Source organism: Diabrotica virgifera, chromosome 5 (assembly GCF_917563875.1).
Source record: "Diabrotica virgifera virgifera chromosome 5, PGI_DIABVI_V3a".
NCBI classification, from domain to species: domain Eukaryota; kingdom Metazoa; phylum Arthropoda; class Insecta; order Coleoptera; family Chrysomelidae; genus Diabrotica; species Diabrotica virgifera.
In genome coordinates, this window is record NC_065447.1 from 155,992,622 (window position 1) to 156,012,893 (window position 20,272).

General features: G+C 33.8%; 1 long non-coding RNA gene across 1 annotated transcript; it reads left to right on the forward strand.

Annotated features, from left to right (window-relative positions):
* The first annotated feature begins 18,493 nt into the window (after positions 1–18,493).
* Positions 18,494–20,043, forward strand: LOC126884527 (uncharacterized). The gene is made up of 2 exons (XR_007698082.1): positions 18,494–18,776; positions 19,236–20,043. It is a non-coding gene; the product is annotated as an uncharacterized LOC126884527 (long non-coding RNA).
* Positions 20,044–20,272: the final 229 nt, after the last annotated feature.

Here is a 20,272-nt window from a genome sequence, read left to right on the forward strand (position 1 = left end):
AAGTAAAACCTATACCAAAAAATCTGTCACTTATTTATGAATAATTACCGCAGGATTTCTTCGTAATTTCCTTTACAGTTAGGGAAAAATATATATTTTTTAAAAACATCTTTTTTAAAAAGTTGTCAAATTTGGGGCGCCACCCCCGCTAAACGGTGGATGATAGACATATGCTGTAGGGAAATAAATCGTAGAAAATATAGTCCTCTTTATATTTCTATAAAGAAAAATTTTTGTAAAAGGTACAGGAAGGGCTATGTCCCGCAAAAACTACAAATTACCCCCTTTAAGGGGGTGAAAAGGGGGGTTCCGGAGCGAAATTTTTTCAGAAAAAGTTAGTTTTATAATAAGCACCCCTTAATATACCAGAAAAAAATAAAACCGGACTTGTGTCCATTTTGCAAGGTTAAACCTTTGTTTCCTACACTACTCTTAATTTGCTGAAATCTATCACAAATAGAAGTCAACATATATATCGTGTCTCTGGATCTACGTCCATTCTTTCATCTTCAGCCTCATAGCCGAATTGTCTTTTCACTTTCCTCTTTCTTGATGTTAGTGTGCCTCTGATTCTCGGGTTTTCAATTTCTAACTTTAATGGAACTCTTTTGCGTCTGTCAAATAGTCCTGGTTTTTAAATCACTTCTGAGAGAATTAAAATGGATTTCTGTTTTTTCTAATAAACTGACAGCTTGATACACTCAAATTAAGATCAATACTCTGCAGTGATTTGCTGACTACGTTGATGTGAAGTAAAATGCCATGCCATACCTATTACCACAGAGCAATGAAAAGTAAAATCATGTATCATGGTATTTGATTTTCCAAACAGCTTGCCTCATGAGCAACCATTTTATCGTTGGTTTTATTGACAGTGATTTCTACAAGAGCAGAGATTTCTTCAAGGTAGATTTCTTCAATTTGGTATCTGATCGGAGTAATTGAATAAATTCTCATCTAGTTCCTATCTACGTAGTTTTCGACAAAATTTCAATGGTATGCTAGAAAGATGATTTTTTTAGTATAGCCCAACGATGAATAGATGGTCAACAAAAGTTGTAAATTTTTGTGACTAAGGAAAAGAAAGAAACTGCTAACTGTGAGGCTATAACAGCATCGTTCACGACTTAGTTAAGTGAATGACTAGAATATGGGACAAAAAGTTCTTCCCTTTCATGTTTGCCCCATATTATCATACCCTTGTCTTCTCATATCGTCCAAAGGTATTCTCAGTTTCAGTTAATTCAGTTTTTGCAAAATAACTTCTGTCAGCTTAGCAATAAGCTTCAGCCAGATTTTTCAAATTATTATATCCATTTTCAGTAAATTTAATTTTAACTGAATTCAGTGAATTTAATTTAGCTCTGGTCCCACTATTATTATGCGATGAAGAAGGCAGTGTTGTCGATTTCCCGTCGAATAAACCTTGCAATTATTATTGTCTCACTTCACTTAATAATTCTCGTTTTTACAGTTGCATTTTTGATGCTCTTGTTCATAATATTAATTTTTTATAATATTAAAAACATCATATATTATTTCTTCAATTTCAAAAATTGGCTGTCCTCTTAAAATTGCCGCCCCTAAATTCGCCGCTCTGGGCGGCCGCCCAGTTCGCCCACCCCTGGGGCCGGGCCTGCATACTGTCATCATGTGAACAAGTCGACTTAGAGCTCAAATGGTACACAACAACAACAACAACAATAAAAATAAATAAATAATACATTACTCTCTAGCGAAGTTCATATTTTTTGAAATACCTCGTATAATACAGATAACATTTGATATCTGATGGTTGAATCTCAGGTTATAGGCCATGCAGAACTTTTTATAAAGAATAGTTTTTTTTCGTAAAATTAAAAATAAAAAAGTTTCCCGTACAATATGTGCAACTTAAGTGACACCCTGTATATAATATATACATAAATATAATGTACATAATACATATCATTGGGTAGACAGCTTAAATAAAAAAATAGTGAAGCGGTCATTTAACATTACATAAACATTAATAATAAGATTTATTTATTTGACGTTTCAATTTTGTGTTGACGTTTAGTTACGTCAAACGAAAAACAAATATATTTCAAGAAGGATTGTGACGTCATAATTTCGAATTTGAGGTCAAATTTCTAGAAGAGGGATAGAGATACCGAAATGCCGTTTTCAGATTTGGATTCAGGAGATAAAACTACATAAGAATCCATCGCTAGATCCGCTCTAAGCATTGCATGAGCGGCGTCGCACGAACAGACTTTTCGAATTTATAAACGTAAACATTATACATATAATTTTCGTTGAAAAAGGAGAAATCATGACAAATAAAGAGATACAACATTTTGAATTGTGATAGAAAAGAACATTTTATTAAGAAATAAGAAATAGGAGGAAATTTTTTCATAGTTAACACAATACCACTTGATTTCATTATATTATACTGCACTATTCCATTGGTATGCAAGAATCTAGATTAGACTTTTATGTATTGTATACGGGTGTATAGAGCTTTCCACACATTCAAAAATTAATTAACATCCATCAAAATAGAGAAATCACTTGATTTAAAAATCCACGTTTCGAGACGTTTTTACATCCCCAAAATTTCTTGAAAGTAATGCCTTCTTAATTGGAAATAATAGTGTTGGTCGATGTGTTGACATTTTTATTAGCTTCCGTATGCTTGTGTGTGGCTTCGTTAATAAGCTCATTTATATATATACCTCTATTTTTATTATTATAATAATACATTATATAAAATATAGATATTACTATCTAATTTATATCATTGGTATCATTCTTAGTAGCTTGTTGTCAATACCTCTTTCTCTTAGTATTTTCCATAGTTTCTGTCTTGGTACTTTATCGAAGGCCTTTTCTAGGTCAAGAGATGCTACGTATATTTTCTGTTTCTCTTTAATCGCTTTTTGTGTTACCTGGTTTTTAAAGTAAATATATGATACTGTATACTTCTACCACTTCTAAATCCACTTTGTGCTTCGTCTAGTGTGTTTTCTGTCATTATTCTTAAGAGCACAGTAGCGCGTCATCAATATAACTTCGGGAGATAGTTTCATACCTTTTTTCGTAAGGTCTGCGAAACTTTGACAACAGTGGTAATCTTTGACATTATCTAAGATCAATAGTTTGACAATTATACTCATAGGCGCGTTAAATGGAAGTATGTAATACAAAACAATTTTGTTATTAGTAAATAAATATTTATAAAAATAAACCAAAATGGGTGAAAACTTTATGTTAACATAGGTATTTGCACGAAATAATAATAATAATAAATAATCATTTCGTTGTGAAGCGAAACAAGAGCCGTATTATTTAGTTTATAGAGCGGCAAAGGTACTCTAACTTTATACATATACTCGCATTAGAATTCGAAATATTTTTATGTAAAATATTCTTACCTACCTACATACATATAACTAAAACTCACAATTAACAATAATCTATTTTTTCAAATAGGCCAACAACTTCAATGTATTACACAAAAATATAATAAATTAACTAAAAATAAACACTACTTTCCTATGAAACAACAATAACGAATTATTAAAATAATACACTGCACTGAATAGATATCGATAAAGATAGCAGAACAGATAAGAGAAAATCTGGCGCAGGTTTATCAAAATGACAGTGACAATTTCTCTATGTTGGCTAATTAGTTATTAAGTATAATATGTTCGAATTCTTGTTAGAAATAAAACATTTAAGTAGGTCCAAAATGACACAAAATCTAGGCAAGGGATAAAAAAGTTTATTTGAAGAAATTGTATTTTTCTGTTCTTTGTAGTGTTCCGCTACGTTTACGAGTAGCCACTCCCGACAACCGTAATAATTAACATCGAATAACAAAAAGTTTACCTTACGATCGAGGTAGGAAAAATGAAAACAGAATTAGTGCTAGCTAACCAACGACTTAAGAAGGTCAAATAAAGACAAATATGTGTTGGAGAAAAACCGGCAGACGTCATACATAAAAGAATAGGAGAGATTGAATAAATCTATTTTGGAATTGCAATTACAAAGCAAGCTAAATATATCTGTAAAGATATAATATACCTAAAATGAACGTCTGGTAAGTGATTTTATTTTAAAATTTCTTTTGGAAATTTAGGAAACACATATATCAAAATGAATAATTTTATACCTTAAAAAGTCAAATCTAGCAAAGCTACTTTTAGAAATATATTACTTAAGTAATAATGTAATTTCATTTTGGATAAATGACCTTCCCATTTATGTGGAAGAATATGTTCGGTTATCTTTTGTAACCGGTCTGTCTCACCTTGTATCCAGGAAAAAATTTCTAGATACCTAATGAGAACCTCTCTTTTTAGCCGTACCTAGAGAATTATAAAATAGAACCAAGCTTTTAATATCCCACAAAGACAACTTATATGGAAAATGCACTAAGAATAACATTCCTATTAATTATCCGGAACGTAAATCTTCCCCAAGATGTGTATACTCATAGAGCCGCTTACCGTCTGATAAACCGGCACGTCCATAAGCCAACACTTGGAATTAGAGCTGAAGGAATTTCATCTAGATTGGAACAAAGATAAGTGTACTTAATTAATGTTCTCATTTATAGACCGAATTGTGTTCCGCAATATATTATATATTTATTGGACATTTGTTGTTAAGTACTAGATTATTTTTTTAACTTCCCTTATCATATCTTTTACTATCGGTTGTGTCTACACAACAAATAATATTTTGTCAATTTTTCATCTAAATCTCAATGCATGTAAGGGAACATAAGTACTTATAGACCTAAAGCATTGGTCTCTATAGGGTTCATTATATAATAACTTAGGTATTGTGGTAGATAATATACAAGTATATTAATACGGTCTTATGAAGAATATCATCTGGTTCTGTTGACTAGCACTCACTATTGTTTTTCTGTCTCTTTATTGTTTGTATCTGAAAGAAACGTAAACTCATAGAAATCGTTAAATCGTCGGAAACTTTGACGTTATCTGCTTATATCTTGGCAACCAAAATTTTAACATTACTCATATTCATTATTTATATTATTAATTAAATTTTACTATTATATATTCATCTTGCAAGCCAATGTTTTACCTTATTATACATTATTTATATTTTTAGCTAGAAATTTTACATTATATATATATATACATTAGTTACCAAAATCTTACTTTACATATATCTAGATATTTTTTTACACAATAAAAATATTTGTATCATTTCACCTGCACCTGATATCTCTCAACTATATGGGTTCATATAATATTTTATTTCAGGATTAAGTTATTTGGTTTGTTTATATCTTTCTCCTTATTTCTCTCTCTCTCTCTCTCTCTCTCTCTCTCTCTCTCTCTCTCTCTCTCTCTCTCTCTCTTTTCTAGTCTCCCACACTGTTCTATCAACGAAGTAAAGGCTCTAAAAGGCATTTACTTCTGGCGCCCATCTTTGGTTTATTGATCATAGGTCAGTTCTTTTCTTTTTAGTATTTCATTACTTTTTAATTTTTCTGGTTTCTTCCATTATCACTATCTCTTTCTCCCCTAAACAACAGCACGAAAATAAGCCGATCTCCACTTCCTGAGCTTTTACGTCTCATCCTCATCCTCATAAATAATTTGTTATCTTCATTCTAATTTTAACTTGTTAAGCCGTTTCTCACTACCCCTTTCTTTCATCAATCAAATTTTAGTACAAAAAAAATATAACCCTACTATAAGGGTTACAAAGTGGCGCCCAACGTGGGGTATTGTTTTTCATTTAGGTGGTGATTTAGTGTTAGTTACACTACATTCTCTTATTCAATTTGGTTATTGCGAATTATCACTTACAGTTTGTTTCTTGTTTTGGAATAAAAAAAAAAGAAAAAGTTGATAGTGTATAATGTAAAAGACAGTGTTTAGTGTAAAAGACAGTGTATAATTTTGTTTTGTTTTGAGAGAGTATACAGGTGTAAGGGAAATTATTTTAGAATTGAGGATATAGCATTAATTGTTGGATGGTATACGAACATAAGTTAAAAGGTAATATAAATGTTTATTGAAGGTGACGTTAATATTTAATAAACTGAATTTTACATTTTTATACGTTACATATTTTTTGGTATCTTATAATTATTATGATATCCTGTACTGGCAATTGTATCCACACAATTATATATTTTGCGCTATAGATATATGTTTATTAGGTTCTGATTTTCATCTCAATTTTAGATTACTGTATTCGATTAAATTTGCGGGTTTTGTGCCAGTTGTAAAATTTTTTTATTGAGTTTATCTATCTAAACTTCATTGGGGTGTTTTGTCTTGATACTGAAAGTTTCTTTTTTAAAATGTCCACTTTTAAAGTTGATCATTTACTGGTAAAAGAGTTAGATTACGAGCTTAAAATCCGAAGTATTGATGTTACTGAATATCCTACCGTCGAGGCTAAACGCAAAATATTGCGTGGAGCTCTGCGACAGGAGAAGGAAAATAGGAGTTTTCGGCAAATTTCTTCCTCCTGTATTCCCTTTGACAAACATAAGGAGGAGATTGAGGACACACTGAAAGACCTTACCCAGAAAATCGGGATATTCAGGGGTACAATACTGGATCCTACCTTTGCTAGATTGTCGTCTAGAGTAGCTCATTTATCTGAACGAGTAAGTCGCTTAGAGTGTGATACCGATGAACAGGAATTATACCAGAAAACCGTCGCAGTCAAAATCTTGGATATTGAAGGTGATCTCGATGCTCGGGGAAAGCCAGCTGCTACCTCCACTCCAAATGCACCCATACACAATGCGTCACCCTTCCCATTTTCTAAATCTGCCCAAGTTCATAAATGGGGTATTTCTTTTTCTGGTACAGGTGATCGTGATACTGTTGTCGCTTTCTTAGAGAAAGTTGAATGTTTGCGAATCTCTAGATGTATTCCAGAGGATGACTTATTTGCAGCCTCCGCTGAGTTGTTTACCGGTCCTGCGTTCACTTGGTTTATGAATAATCGCTCTAACCTTTCTTGCTGGAAAGATCTGGTGCAAAAACTTAAAGCTGATTTCCTACCATATTCCTACCAAGATGATCTTTTGGATGACATTAAAAAGCGGAAACAACTCCAGAATGAACCCGTTACTATGTTTATCAACAACATCCTTGGGTTGTGTAGTCGTCTTGACATTCCTCTCACGGAATCCGAAAAGGTAAGAATCATCAGGAAATCTTTGTTACCCTCATATCACTCTCAACTAGCTCTTGTAGAAATCCGTAGTATCGACGAACTTACGGAAAAATGTAAGCGGTTAGAAGAAACATTTTCTTGGTCTAATCAACCCTCAACTGTAGTTTCGTCTCGTCCTTTCCCGTCTTCTAGTCAGAATTCCTTTTCACGAAATCGATCATGGCAAAATAAAGTACCGAAACACAATGTATCTACCGTTACCTCCACGATCGTATGTTGGAATTGTTATACTCAGGGACATGCCTTCTCTGCATGCCCAAACCCCAGATTGCGTCCCTTTTGTTTTGGGTGTGGCCTTGAAAATACCACTAAACCCAACTGTAGGAATTGTCAGGGAAACGGTCGTTTAGAGGATTGTACCCTGAGCCCTCCCCTGACAGTCTCTCCATCAGGGAATTCCGTAACTTCCATAAACAATACAGGACTCAACACGTCAAGCCCTCCCGTACCTTCTACCAGTCGAAAAGGGAAAGGTATTTCGTCCAAAAAGACAACAACTTCAAACAACAACCTATCTCAAGATTAAGTTTTCTGAAGCAGACACCCTTTAATGTCGAATCAGATAATGATAGTGTTTCTTTCTCAGTATCTTCATTAAATCTCCCATCTCCTGGTCTCGAACAAGAACTTAACTCTGCGTTAATTCCGTTACCTTTACCTTCTTCCAGAAAAATTAAGGAAGGAGATACCTGTCTACCTATATCTCAATTTTCTGGCAACACCATAGTGATTGATAAAACAACCTTAGATTTAAATTCTCTATTAGTTAGAAAACATAACGATAATCGTCCGTATCTCCCTATCGAAGTATTAGGTCAATCTTGTTTAGCACTTCTGGACAGTGGTTCAAACATATCTTTACTAGGTTCTTTATCTCTTCGTTTAATAGACAACGATAAAGTCAAAGTTAACCCGATTTCTTCTCTTCAAGTATCGACTGCTGATGGCACTGTACAACCTATCACGGGCAAATTCGTAACAGAAGTCTCTGTAGCGAATATCCGCAGAAATGTTACTTTTTATGTTATCCCCTCAGTGCAAAATTCAGTTATCCTTGGAATGGACTTTCTTAATGTTTTTAATAGCACACTTAACTGCTCTGATTTTTCTATGTCTATATCTTCATTTAATATTTCGAGCTTGAATGCCGTACAAGATTTTTCTAGTTTATCAAATGAGGAACAAAATCAGTTACAAGAAACTATCTCCAAGTTTAATTCTATCTCCTCTCCATAATCCCACACCATTTAGGCAATACCAATACCCGATACCCCAAGCGTGGCAAAAAGATTTAGACTAAGAGATTGATGAAATGCTTAAACTTAATATCATCGAACCGTCTACCTCTTCCTATAGTAGTCCATTATGGCTCACGAAAAAAAAGAATGGATCATTTAGGGTCTGTTTTGATGGACGTAAGTTAAACAGCATCACAGTAAATCGGGATGCTTACCCGATCCCTCGAATTGATATTATTCTGAGCAAACTTCAAAACTCGAAGTTCATATCGTCTATAGATCTTTCAAAAGCTTTTTTACAAATACCTCTTAGTACTGAGAGTAGGAAATATACCGCTTTTGCCGTCAATGGTAAAGGATTGTTTCAATTTGTAACAATGCCTTTTGGGTTAGTATCTGCTCCCCAAACTATGTGTCGTCTCATGGATATAGTAATAGGTCCTCAGTTAGAGCCCTACGTGTTTTATTATCTTGATGATATCTTGGTAGTCACCCCGGATTTTTCTACTCATATCGAAATTTTGAATAAATTATTTGTCCGGTTAAAAGAGGCCAATTTAACGGTTAATCTTGATAAATGTCAATTTTGTCGACCAAGTTTGAAGTTTTTAGGCTATATGGTTGATAACCAGGGTCTTAGGACAGACCCTGAAAAGGTCGCCGCTATAAGAGATTTTCCCATCCCAAAAACTACCACCCAAGTTCGCAGAATTTTAGGCATGTGTGGATATTATCGTCGGTTTGTTCCGTCTTATTCTACCTTACTATCACCCCTTACTGATCTTCTGAAGGATAGGAAAAAAGGCCAAACGATTATTTGGACTCCTGAGGCCGATGAAGCGTTTAGGCGCGTTAAAGATGCACTAACGAGCGCTCCAGTCATGATCTCACCTAATTTTAACGAACATTTTTATCTGATGACCGATTGTTCTAACACCGCTTCTGGTGGCGTGCTATTTCAGGTGAAAGATGGCTCTGAATACCCAATAGCTTATACAAGTAAGAAACTGAATAAGGCGCAGAAAAACTATTCGACTACGGAGAAAGAACTATTAGCTATTATTCAGGGTTTAGAAGCTTTTCGTTATTATTTAGAGGGTCGTAATTTCACGATAATTACGGACCATAGTTCTTTGGTATGGCTTCACAGCATGAAAAACCCTTCTCAGAGACTTTCCCGATGGATATGTAAACTGACTGCCTATTCGTATAAGATTGTCCATCGAAAGGCAGCCGGAGTAGTGGTTGCTGATGCTCTTTCCCGTGTTTTTGATATTAATGTTTTAGATCTATCTTCGTTAACTCCTGATGCGTGGTATCAAAATATGGTCGATAAGGTTACTCAAGACCCACAAAGATATCCCGATTTTAAGGTGGAGAACAATGTGCTGTACAAACACATTTTAAGTCCTGTTGAGGTATTATCGAATATGACCGAATGGAAAATAGTTGTACCTACGCCAAACAGGGAAAATATTTTGCGTATGTGTCATGACGAAGTTACTGCTGGCCATTTTGGTTTCTATAAAACTTACCACCGTATTGCTGAGTTATATTATTGGCCTGGCATGCGCAAATCCATTAAAAGGTACATCTCTAAATGCATAGTTTGTGCTACTTGTAAACCAAGTAACTTACCACAAGCTGGTCTTATGGGTTCTTTTAGAAATATTAATTTCCCTTGGCAGATGATTTCTCTCGATTTAATTGGTCCATACCCTCGTAGCTATACAGGAAATACTTATTGTCTCGTAGTAGTGGACTATTTCACCAAATTTCCTTTGGTTTGCCCTCTTCGGAAAGCCACAGTCACAGCAATTATTAAGTATTTGGAAGAAAAAGTATTTTTAGTATTTGGTGTTCCTCAAATTATCTCCTGTGACAATGGGCCCCAATTTATCTCGAACGCTTTCAAGACTCTTATGTGCAAATATAGGGTGCAGAAGATTTTCTATAATGCTGCATATCACCCTCAAGCGAACCACTCAGAACGTGTAAATCGTAGTATTGTTACCGCTTTAAGGTCTTATACATTTGAGGACCATAGGTCGTGGGATCAATACATTCATTCTGTTGCCCAAGCCATAAGGACTTCCACTCACGAGGTCACTAAATGTTCTTCCGCGTATCTTAACTTTGGTCGAAATGTTCCTCTCTCAGGCGATTATTTTGGTTTAATTTCCGATAATGCAACTACTTTACCACAAGTTTCTGAGAATCTTCATCGACTAGAGGATCTCCAAAACCTACCCCCTATATTTGCCGATATTCGGAAGAGATTGAAATCTTCTTATTTACGTTCCCAGAAATATTATAATTTAAGGAAAAGACCGTTACGTTTTTATCCTGGAGACCGAGTCCTAAAACGAAATTTTGTGAAATCAAGTAAAAATGATGCCATAGCGGCGAAATTTTGTCAGAAGTATATTCCATGTACGGTTTTAAAAGTCATATAGCCTCTTGTCTATGAACTAAAAGACAATTCGTCCAATAAACGAATTGGTCGTTTTCATGTCAAAGATCTCCTACCTGATAAAACAGTCATGGATTCTGAGTCCTCGACCTCAGAGGATGATTAGGTATTAACTTGCGTTCTGCATTAATTTTGGAACCTTTTATCGCAGTCTGCAACTTGCTAGTTTCCTAAAAAAACTCTTATTTTTGCTATTTGGTAATTATTATTTTTACCTCTGCTCTTGATTTTACCTTTGATAGTTAAGTTGTTCACATATATTATGGACTCCGCGTTTGCACAGGGAATGTCATAACATTTGTCTGGTGTAATAAATGCATTATACAGGGTATTCCATTATTATCACTTCTCAAAATATTAGACTGTTATAGGTAAATTGCTTTTAAATATTGTCTTTTCACTTTTATTAGTAAATTTTGTTGTATATGGGTATATAGGTGTATCTAAGCATAATACGTGGGTTCGAATTCGTTGATCAAATTCCGGACTAGATCGTTAGCGGATTTCGTAATCCATGCTATATTTTGTGACGGATGTACTTTTACCTGGAGTCGCTATGTGGCGAATATGGTCGTTGACCATCTTCGGTTCTGTAGCATAGATTAAGTCTTCATCAAGTTATACAATGGATTTTTTTTCTTGTACAAGGCGATAACCCAATACCTTTAATATTAATTTCGTTGATGGTTGTTATATCAATAATTTTGGAAAATACATTCATTAGCTGTTGTTTAGTGACTACTCTAATATTTGGTTTTCGTTTTCTTACTCATTGGTCCACTATAGTAGTCCAGTTCGGACCTCTTCTGTCATTGATTTTAGGAACTGATCTATAAATATACGGTTTCAGATGAAATTGTTTGATTTTGGTTCTTAAATTTTAGTTTTACCTTTGTGAAATTGTAGTTAAGAACTTACTTGTGTTGATGCTTATACATGTGTTAGTATAAAAATACACTGATTATCAAACGTTTTGGTATATCGTACACTGAAATCAGCTGTAGCCTTAGGCTATAAATTTATCGGATACAGATATTAAGTTAGGTTATCTTTAGGTTACCTTTCAATGATTATTACCTGTGATTATATTAAGTCAATTCGGGAATGGATTATGAATTATACTGACGGAACCATATTTGGATGGATACGATAATGGCTATCCATTTGTGGAACTGTCTTGTTTGTCCATTTTTTGTTTTGCTGTGCATTCTTAACTACCTGGTTTATATCTGCATTGGATATATAATATATTTAACTTAGCGTATCGTACTTCACTTTATCTTATCTTATCTTATCTTACCTAAGAGAGTTATGTTACATCTCTATTTCCTTACCTTAAGTTATCTTTGATACCATGTTTTGAATCGGTTGGAGAATATCCTGGTTACTCTCGGTTGAATATGTCAACAATAAATTTTGTGTTCATCTTTGGATTAACTTAGGTGCTAATATCCAAATCGATAGTGAGTCCGATAGTGAGTAAGGCCAAATTTAATGGTTCTTTATGTAGTTGGGTGGATACTTTGTTTTAGTCAGGAATATTTTTTTCTAGTACCTTTAGTTCACGTTGATAACAATTTGGGGTTACGTGTAATCTAAGCCTTTAATGTGAACGATTTAATAAGTTTAATTGATGTAAGTAATGGTACAGCAAGAATAACTATTAGTAAACTTTAAGATACCTAGTATACGGTTCATTCGTAAATAAAGTCTGGATGCAGATCATCAGACTAGTCCTTGTCTACGTTAAGGAAGGAAAAGTTCCTTTCTCGCGATCTCCGTAAACCATACCGGTTCCGAAATCTTGGGAACTTACCTTGATGCACTCTTGTGTTGGATCCACACAAGTGTGTCATACTTTTGTGCCCGCACTCTTCCATGCTCGGAAGCATGAGAAGTGTTGCCTTTTATTTCCCTTGTGTGAATATGTGGTATAATGTGGATGTTTACCCACTTTGAGCCAAATTCAAAATTAATGTTTTAGGTTAGATTAGATTAGTTAGTTGATGTACTAATCCTATCTTTAACTTTGTGGAGTGGTTGTGACTGTAACTACAGCTACAACTGCTAGGAGCTACTACTCCTGACCCATATTAAAGTACTAACCCTGCCAAGAATAAACTTCGTTTTGGTTTTTGCCAGAATAATTTTCTGAAGGAAAATTATATCGAGTGGAGGGGGAATGTAGCGTTCCGCTACGTTTACGAGTAGCCACTCCCGACAACCGTAATAATTAACATCGAATAACAAAAAGTTTACCTTATTATCGAGGTAGGAAAAATGAAAACAGAATTAATGCTAGCTAACCAACGACTTAAGAAGGTCAAATAAAGACAAATATGTGTTGGAGAAAAACCGGCAGACGTCATACATAAAAGAATAGGAGAGATTGAATAAATCTATTTTGGAATTGCAATTACAAAGCAAGCTAAATATATCTGTAAAGATATAATATACCTAAAATGAACGTCTGGTAAGTGATTTTATTTTAAAATTTCTTTTGGAAATTTAGGAAACACATATATCAAAATGAATAATTTTATACCTTAAAAAGTCAAATTTAGCAAAGCTACTTTTAGAAATATATTACTTAAGTAATAATGTAATTTCATTTTGGATAAATGACCTTCCCATTTATGTGGAAGAATATGTTCGGTTATCTTTTGTAACCGGTCTGTCTCACCTTGTATCCAGGAAAAAATTTCTAGATACCTAATGAGAACCTCTCTTTTTAGCCGTACCTAGAGAATTATAAAATAGAACCAAGCTTTTAATATCCCACAAAGACAACTTATATGGAAAATGCACTAAGAATAACATTCCTATTAATTATCCGGAACGTAAATCTTCCCCAAGATGTGTATACTCATAGAGCCGCTTACCGTCTGATAAACCGGCACGTCCATAAGCCAACACTTGGAATTAGAGCTGAAGGAATTTCATCTAGATTGGAACAAAGATAAGTGTACTTAATTAATGTTCTCATTTATAGACCGAATTGTGTTCCGCAATATATTATATATTTATTGGACATTTGTTGTTAAGTACTAGATTATTTTTTTAACTTCCCTTATAATATCTTTTACTATCGGTTGTGTCTACACAACAAATAATATTTTGTCAATTTTTCATCTAAATCTCAATGCATGTAAGGGAACATAAGTACTTATAGACCTAAAGCATTGGTCTCTATAGGGTTCATTATATAGTAACTTAGGTATTGTGGTAGATAATATACAAGTATATTAATACGGTCTTATGAAGAATATCATCTGGTTCTGTTGACTAGCACTCACTATTGTTTTTCTGTCTCTTTATTGTTTGTATCTGAAAGAAACGTAAACTCATAGAAATCGTTAAATCGTCGGAAACTTTGACGTTATCTGCTTATATCTTGGCAACCAAAATTTTAACATTACTCATATTCATTATTTATATTATTAATTAAATTTTACTATTATATATTCATCTTGCAAGCCAATGTTTTACCTTATTATACATTATTTATATTTTTAGCTAGAAATTTTACATTATATATATATATATATATATATATATATATATATATATATATATATATATATATATATACATTAGTTACCAAAATCTTACTCTACATATATCTAGATATTTTTTTTTACACAATAAAAATAAGGTATACCTATTGGGTTTGTATCATTTCACCTGCACCTAATATCTCTCAACTATATGGGTTCATATAATATTTTATTTCAGGATTAAGTTATTTGGTTTGTTTATATCTTTCTCCTTATTTCTCTCTCTCTCTCTCTCTCTCTCTCTCTCTCTCTCTCTCTCTCTCTCTTTTCTAGTCTCCCACACTGTTCTATCAACGAAGTAAAGGCTCTAAAAGGCATTTACTTCTGGCGCCCATCTTTGGTTTATTGATCATAGGTCAGTTCTTTTCTTTTTAGTATTTCATTACTTTTTAATTTTTCTGGTTTCTTCCATTATCACTATCTCTTTCTCCCCTAAACAACAGCACGAAAATAAGCCGATCTCCACTTCCTGAGCTTTTACGTCTCATCCTCATCCTCATAAATAATTTGTTATCTTCATTCTAATTTTAACTTGTTAAGCCGTTTCTCACTACCCCTTTCTTTCATCAATCAAATTTTAGTACAAAAAAAAATATAACCCTACTATAAGGGTTACATCTTCTTAATGGTGGTACAGGCTCGTTTTTTTAATATTGTATTTAATTACAGAGTAATTTCCACATACTAATATATTTCTCAAATTTGGCTCTGTACCGCCATTCTCTATTGTATTACGAATAAGTGTGCCAAATATCTCGACAAACTATTCAAAATTACAGCCGCAATCTTGGACCGCGTTTGTTGCTACCTGTTGATCGCTACTGTAGCCTCTTAATCGTTTGTTTATTATTTTTTCGAAGAGTTTCATACATTTACATAGCAACGTTAATCCTCGGTAGTTACTACAATTCTCTTCTATCTCTTTTTTTTATATATGGGTATATGGATACTTTTAGTGACACTTTCCAATCTGCCTGGATTTCATTTTTCCATATTTTATTCTTTATTTTTAGTAACACTGTTCTTCATTGTTTCCCATGTGATTTATGATTTCTGTTGTAATTCATAGATATCTTTTTGTTGTTATCATTCAAATCTTTTCCATACTTCAACGTCGTTATTGGTTCTTCTAGTTCTTTCTCTTTTATCGAGTTATCTGCTTTATCTTCCAATATCTTATTTTCTTCTTCATTAATGTTGTCTTGGTTTATATCTGTTAATAGTTTTTCAAAGTGTTGCTTCCATATTTTTACTATTTGTTTTGTTTCTGTTATTAATTTCTCATTTTTATCTTTAATGCTGTACCTTCCTTGTTTTTTTTTGTGGTCTTATCGTCTTTAGGGTTCTGTAGAATAGCTTTTGGTTACTTTTAATATCTTGTTCCATTTTATCTCCGAATTTTTTTCAATTATCTGTCTTTGCTGCTGTTACTAATATGTTTAACTTTTTTCTTTCACTTTTCTAGTTATTGTAGTTATTGCTGGGGTGGCCCGTTGTAGCAGTTATGCTACGGACCATTTAAAATTAATTACGATTTTCGATTCATTCAATTATATTTCATTAAAAATACCCCTCTAGAAAATTCTTTGGAGACGCCTATTTAATAGGGTGGAGCGAAATTTTTTTTTTCATAATTCCATAAAGCCTATATGTGAAAAAGTTGCCTTTTACTACCAGTATTCACCAAAAAAAATCTCAGGTCAAACAACTTAAAACTTCTACTGCCCAAACCGCTTTGAAAATTGGAATTTTCCCTATATTTAAAAATATATATAGAATATCTTATTATTGTCACTAATATCTTATGAATAATTATTACTGGATAATTACGTCAAGAAGGTATTACAAAACATTCCTAGAACCAAATAGCAACTCAATATAATGACCTTGAAATAATACTACATGCTCTTTGACACTGCATTGCGCCGGGTTAGCGCCAACGAGGCTAACAGTGATTCATTGTGCCCTGTGTTTGGTGTACCAAAAGCATTTAAGAACAATGTGTTGCCGACCTACGCGGATATTATTAAATGTTACTTATATCGTCGACAAGAAATTGTTCTACAACAAAGTAAACAAAGACCTAGTTTCGCTGATGATGTCTGTTCCCGTTTAATAAAAGACTTGAAGAACTTGTGGCAGAAAAGTTCCATTTGTGTTGTATCAGACCAACAAATATTACATAAAATTCGAGAATACCACGGTAAATATCGTAACATAATGAAACGGCTAAAAAAGGACGGTAAACTTAATAATTCAAAACAGGTTGTTTTATTTAGAGAATTGGCCGAAAAGAAACTCTTTGATATGTCTTTATGCAAATGTAAAGACTTTTTAAGCTGTTCTTGTACATTAAAAGTGCCTGTACTTGAACGTGAATTTCTAACCGACCAAAGAACTTCGTGTAAAATGGTAATCGGTAGAGGTGATCAAAAAACTACAAAAGTACTCGAAAAGAGATGGAAGCGTAAAAGTAAAACCGAGGAAAGGAGAATCAGGCATGATGAATATGATGATCAATACAAAGAATCTTTAATTGGCAGAGCATACCAGTCAGTGTCATCTAATCTAGAAGAAGAGACTTCAAACAACAGTTCATCAGAAGAAAATGTCATTAAATTAGAAGACAGGGTCGATACTCCTTCAACTTCTCAGATGAGAATAAAACTACCAAGTGTAGCACAGGCATGTGACAGAACGGGTGTTTCTGATAGGACGGCAGCAATTATTCTTGTTAGTGCAGCGTTAAATATATAGATATAGTAAAAAGATATAGGAATAATTACTACATAAGATTCATCAAAAATTGTCGACCGCAGCAAAATTCGTAGAGAAAGGGCAAAAGCTCGATTTGAGCTCAAGAGAAAAGATAAAGAAGGCGGTTCTGAATTGGTATATGGAATATATTTTGATGGAAGAAAAGACCAAACGTTAGTTCAAACTAGTGAAGAAGGAAGTTTGTCCAAGAAAACGAAGATTGAGGAGCATATAGTCCTAGCTTCAGAACCAGGATCCAAATATATTGGTCATTTGACTCCTGCATCTGGCAATTCGCAAAGTATAAAGAAGAGCATTCTAGAATTTTTGGAGCATAATTTTGACGTTTCAAATTTGCAGGCTATAGGTTCTGATGGTACAGCAGTAAATACTTTTAATAAGAATGGAATTATTAGACAGCTTGAGCTTTCGCTGAACGGTGAACAGCCGTTCGCTGTTCAGCCGAAAACAGTGAGAGAATTAGGTCTTAGAAGATTATTGAAGTGTAGGAAAACAGCAAACCAACAAGAAATACGGGAATTCAAATTGCCATCTTTAAATTTTTATGATGAAGGCTACATCGATATGAGTGACTGGCAGTCGACAACAATAATAGAACCTCCCCTGACAAAATGTATTTCTAATGAAGAACTAGAAGAAATGATTTTAGATGTTCCAGCTGAAATTGAAATTCCAAAATATCCATGCCACACGCAAGCAGTGGAAAGGTGCATCAAATTAGTAACAGAAGCGTCAGTTGCTGTATGTGGAAATACAGCAAGGGATGGATTTTAAGGGCACGAATTGCTTCTAGAGCTAGTTTGCCAGTATTCGAGACAAAAAGTCAATATCTTCAAGTTTTTAATGAAAATTAATCACAAAAGTACAAATAAGGGGTGGGAAGGCGGTGGAACTCGATATGCAGCTACCTCCACGCAGTGAGTTCTGGGTTATTTTCATCAAAAATTACGAATTTTTTATGGAAATAAGCGAAGAGCTGCATCACGGCTTTAAAAAATATTTATCTTTAATTTTTTACATTTTACGGTCAAATGGGCAGTAGAAGATGGCAATATTTTAAGCCACTTTTTTTTTCTAGAATAGACCATTATATTAGGCAACTTTTCCACATATAGGTCAATTGATTTAAGGATATTTTTTTTTCGAGCCAGTTTTCACTCCACCCTACTATTTAATCGCCTAGGTGCCTATTTTCGCAGCGAAGCAATAGGAAAGCACCGCGCATGTTTCTATCGGATCGATACGAATCGATTTCCGATAACATTGAACAGCAGTTGGTCAGGAAACGGCTCGAAGGGCGGATGGCGCGCCGCGAGTGAGGTTATTCTCACTTTTAAGTGACGGGATTGAAACAAATTTTCGATGGAAATCAAATAATTAGAAGGAAATTAAGCGTCAGCTAATCCCATCTACAAAACTAGATAACCAAAGTTAAACATGTCTTTGGACTTCTTCACATAACAGAAGTGGATATTCCGGCGTGCCTGCCTTGTTTCAGTAAGTACATAATACATTTATCTCTCATTCCTTCGTTGTGAAATCCAATGCATCATTGTAGTTAGATCTTTTGTTAGAGTAATTTACCACATAAATTCCATATTATAGCTCATATTATCCTTAAATATTTGAAAGGAACATTCAATCAAGGCCATAGTTTTTTCTAGTGTCCAAACCTAAATTTTAATATCTTTTATACCTGATCGTTAGGCTTTTTATTTAAGTTTTTTTATCTGTGATTTATAAAAAGTTTTAACGAGTATCTATACAGCCTTCTGTCACGCCCATCTAATGCGCACGTCCCTGTCATGTCTGAATTGAAGTAAACTTCAGAAATTTTGACATGACATATGAATACCTAACCTACCTAATATTTGGTGTTTTTGTTTGGGCCTGTTCAATATGTACTGCTACTGTTCTTGAAATACATCATAACTAATTAAATAAACTTTATTTTAGATCCCGTAACTTAGTTATTTAGTCACACAACGTGACTCTATCACGTTAATTATGTACTAGTTAGATTGCTAGCCACTCTGTGATGGTTTATCCCTAGAGTGGGCTGTTTTTGTTGGATAATACACCATACCTGATTTTACTACAACCAGCATCTTCACCCAGGACCTTGCAGTAGGACTTACTCACCACAGCAGCCAACCAGCGTTAGCGTGCCAAAAGAATTCATCTCTATGGACTTGCAACCCTACTTTTAACCGGCTGTTGTGTAAAAGCTAAGTTTATTTACTTTTTCTGTATTTACTTTTGGGTAAGATATATTTGCTACATTGTAAACTTTTCGTATGCATACGATTAGGAAGAGTACATATATTTTCGTGATAGATAGGGTTTTAGGTCGTTTTTTTTTCTTTTTGATTCAGTATAAGTAGGAGTTAGTTAAAATAAATAAAATCAGGTCTTGTTTAATAATCATAAATAATTGTATCTTAAAATTTAATAGGGAATCGGGTTGTAAAATTTTGTCGCGGATTTTAAATAGGGAATACGTCTCGTAGGTTTTTTTTGTAAAATATATAAAGAGTCACTGACCAACTCATTTATATAGACCTTTTTGCTATTCCAACGGACTTTTGATTTGGATTTTGATTTTAATACTTTTGCTTGGCCAGTGATAGTGGATAATTGCTTGTTGAGTGGCCTTTGCGGTCCTATTTTATCTTTTCCCCATCCACTATCACTGTTATTACGTTGCGTTATATGTAAAGTGTTAACATTTAATATTTATTATTAATATATTTGTATGTATTAAGGTTGGTGTTTTATTTCAGTCTGTATTACCAGCATATAACATAGCAAGACAAGATCAGTATTTAGTATTTTGTATTTCAGGTGGTTGTAACCAGTGTCATAGAGTTCCTGTTGTTCGTTACTTCAAAATCTCGAACCTGTCCAACTTCTTGGTTCTGAGAGCCGAGTTGTTCGTTCGAGTTGGCGCCCTTTTTCTTCTTCTTTCTTTGTTGTAACTCGATATTATTTTA